The following is a 4,208-nucleotide window of genomic DNA, read 5'->3' on the forward strand; positions in this document are numbered from 1 at the left end:
ACTTAATTGTATCTATAATTAACTGAATAAAAAGAAACTGAAATGAAACCACAAGAATGACTAAATTTTATATGAATTGTCTTTTTGAGACAGGATCTCAAAAAATAGGAGTTCAGGTTCAGGTTGGCCTTGGGCTCACTTTGTAGCCCAGGTTGGTCTTGAATTTGCAACACTCCTCCTGTCTCAGCCTCCTGAGTTCTGGAGGCATTTTTACATGAGTTTTACTTTATCACAAGAGAGTTTATTTTCTAAGAGACCTTCCCAAGGTTAAAGACATTGAAATTAAGAGATTCAAGTTACTACGTTGGAAACATTTTTGGTAGGGATCTCCCCAACACATTTTCAGCACTGTTAGGCTCAAGGGCCTCCAAATATTTTTTAACATTTCCTCTCATATCTTGAAATTCATACGTAATAAAATCTACTTACATAGTTACTGAAAAAATCAATGCAATGCCATCTATCTATCTATGTTGTGAAATACAGTAACATCTATTTCAATATTGAAAGTCTTGTACATTACTCCTAATGACATAATGAATGAAGCAAATATGTATATGTAATACACACACACACACACACACACACACACCTGGGATTCAATAAGAGTTCTAGGAAGAGAAACCATTCAATTCAAAATGAAGTCAATCAGGTGTGCTGGTACATGCCTGTTCTCTTGGCCACTCTGGAGGCTGAGGTAAGAGGCTCACAAGATTGAGATCAGCCTGGGCTACTGAAACAAAGAGGGCCAGGACTAAGTTCAGTGATGGAGAGCTTGACCTAGCACATTGTAGCCTCTAGATTCAACGCCCAGCATCACAAAAAATAAACATGTCAAATATGTGGCAGACACAACAGTAAAACCTAGTGTTAAGCAATTATATGGAAGACTGATTTTATAGGCAAAATAGATAGGTACTTTTAATTGAAGTTAAGAGTAACTTGACAAGTGCTGGTTGTGGTGGCACATGCCTGTAATTCCAGCACTTGGGAGGGTGAGGCAGGAGGATCACCAGGCCAGCCAGAATTATTTTCTATATTGTGTCACGGGAAGTCAAAATGGATCAAATATTTAATATTAAATCTGCTAGGAAATAGAATAGGTAGAACTCTTGAAGACATTGGTGTAGTCAAAGACTTCATGAATAAAACCCAATCACACAGAAGCTATCACAAAGAATCAACAACTGGGATCTCATCTTATTAAAAAGCTTTTGCACAGTAAGAGAAACCAACAAAAGTGAAGAGACAACCCACAATGTGTGAAAAATGTTTGCCAGCCGTTCCTCAGACAAAGAATTACTGTCAAGAACATATAAAGAGCTCAAAAAATCAGACCCCCCCCCATTTATTTATTTATTTAAATTTTTTGGTACCAGGGATCAAATTCATGATCTCATGCTTGCCAGGCAGGTGCTTATGCTGCTTAGCTAAATGCCCAGCCAAACCTCCCAAGTTAAAGAGCCAATCCAAAAATGGGCATTTGAGCTGAATACACATGTGAAGAAGTACAAACAGCAAACAAATATCTGAAAAATTTGAAAGATGCAGATTGAAATGATGCTGAGATTCCACCTCATCCCATAAAGAATGGCTCTTATCAAGAAGTCAGCCAATAATAACAAATACTGGCAGAGCTGTGGAGAAAATTATTGGTGGGAGTGTAGACTGCTGCAACCACCATGGAAGTTAGTGTGGAAATTTCTTAAAAAAGAAGTAGAGGTTCCACTTGACCCAGCTACTGCCTTTCTGGGTATTTTCCTGAAATAATTAAAAGCATCATACCACAGTTATATATGCATACTCATGTTTATATTGGCACAATTTGTAATAGTCAAATCTTGGAAACAACCAAATGCCCATCAATTGGTGAATGGATAAAGAAGATATGGGTTTTTATACAAGGGAATACTACTGTGTCATAAAAAGGATAAACTTGAGATATTCCTAGTTAAAGGATGTACCTTGAGACTATACGCTTAAGTGAAATAAATCAGAGTCACATGTGTAAATACTACATCATTTCTCTGGTGTGAGAAACCAAAAATGTAAATAAGAACCAAAATGTATATTAGGTGTTGTGAAACAGGAAGCAAATGTTCAACGGGGAGGGAACAAGGGAGAGGGAAGGGGAAAGGAAAGAAGACAAAAGTATAAAAAAATTAAGAAAAGAAGAAAAAATAGAAAAGTTTTTATGAAGGGGAGCAGAGGAGGGGTTGAAGGGAAAATAGGGGGATGGGAAAAAAATCAAGTATATTGTGTCATGGGATGGGTTATCCCAAAAATAATCTGGTATCTTTCTAATCTGTTAAAGTAAACATTTAGACTTGGAGACATTTAGATCTTTGAGATCTTGGAGACCTTGTCCTTTAAGAGTTGATGGCAGAGCTAAAGGTGTGATATACTGCTTGCCTACCATGTACAAGAGGCCCCAAGCTCTATCCTCAGCAACACATACATATAAACACACACAGAAGGTTGGGGGGGGGACAGATGATTGAAAAAGGAAGCAAAAGCTATGCCTGATGGTACATGTCTGTAATCCCAGCTGGGGCAATTTAATGAGATTCTCTTAAAATAAGAAGTAAAAATAAGAAAAATTTCTTGTGATGTAGCTCAGGTCAAAGGCTCTGCATTCAATCTCCAGTAAGGGAAACAAAACAAAACTGAACTAAACTAAAAAGGAGGAAGCAGTTAAGACAGCACAAGGGGAAAAAAAAAAAAAAGAAAAAAGAAAAAAAAGGCCACAAAGAAGTTTTTTGGCAGGTCTTGGGGTCAGTTCAGTTAAGAGTGAAAGGCAACAGGAAATCCCAAAATAAATTGTTTCAATATGTAATTTTGCAAAACATAGATTTACCATTGTGCAGCAAATTTTGTTTGTTCCTTTGCTTTTTCAGTGTCTCACTGTGTAGTTCAGGCTGGCCTTGAACTCACACTGATCCTCCTGCATCAGACTGGACAACTTGGTGGTTGTTCATTAATATCACAGTATTTTCTTTGTTATTGTTAGCTTTGTAATGCATGATTTAAAATTTAATAAATGGAGTCTCAAATCTCCTTTTACACATCTGCATTTTGTTTCATAGCTTTTCCAATAATGGTACTACTGCAGTGAAAACCTTTTTGACTACGTACTTGGCTGAAAATATTAAGTAATTTTGTTCTTTTCGAGAATTGAATATACAAATCCTCATTGGGCCCCAAATATATATAGTTTGATTTTTTTGACTGTCTCAGCACGTAGTTCAGGCTGGCATTGAACTTGTGGCAATCAACCTATCTTAGCCTCCCAAGTGCTTGGATTATAGGCGTGTACCAGTATGCCCGACTGGTCCCAAATATTTCACTTTTCATTAAGCCATGTTTTGGTTTTAAAGTCTTTTTTTAAACTCAGCTTTTCCTAGACATGCTGGGTAGTGTTCCATTGGTTTCAACTATATTTATTTACCAACGAAGTACTGTACATTCAGCCCTATCTTTAAATCTAATAAATTGCATTAAACGAAAGCACAATTTCCGAAACAGTACTTCTAATCAGAAGTCTTACCAAAAAAAAAAAAAAAAAAAAAATCTTTGGGCTGTTGACATTACTAAGAAACCCATCACACAGGGCTGGGCTGTAGCAGTGTGAAGGTGCCTCTCTACCCAGCACGCAGAGAGGACAGAAAACTTACATGCAACTTGGGATCTTTACCACCTTTAAGCGTACAGGTCAGTGTTACTCAGCACACAGCACACATGGGGACCTGGCTCCAGACAGACCAGGATTATCACTAAGGGCCAGCCAGCGTCCCGAGGGACATGGCCTAGGGCAAGCTGCAGGCAGAGGGACCTGTTCGAGGAGATACTGGGGTGAGGAAGTCCCCTCTCCCGCCAAGGACGGTGCTCTCAGCAAGGAATCTCGCCCAAACAAGAGAAAACAGTAAACAAACAAGCAATGGGGAAAGCAAACTACCGCGCTGCGCGGGGCGTGGCGGCACAGGCCTGCAATCCTAGCTCTAGAGAAGCTAATAAAGGCAGGAAGAGTGCACTAGTTTGAGGCCAATCTAGGACACGGAGGGCTGGACTACACTGAGTCTCGTCCTGCTCCCCCGAATCTCCCGCTCTCCCGCTCTCCAAGACTGAAAACCAGTTTTCAGGGTAAACGCGTCTAGGCCCCTCCCCACGCGCGCCACGCCCCTTCATTCCGTACGCTCCGTTCAGTCGGC

The sequence above is a fragment of the Cavia porcellus genome, unplaced genomic scaffold (genome assembly GCF_034190915.1).
Source record: "Cavia porcellus strain 051 isolate PalLab524CR breed Dunkin Hartley unplaced genomic scaffold, mCavPor4.1 scaffold_1, whole genome shotgun sequence".
Taxonomy (NCBI): domain Eukaryota; kingdom Metazoa; phylum Chordata; class Mammalia; order Rodentia; family Caviidae; genus Cavia; species Cavia porcellus.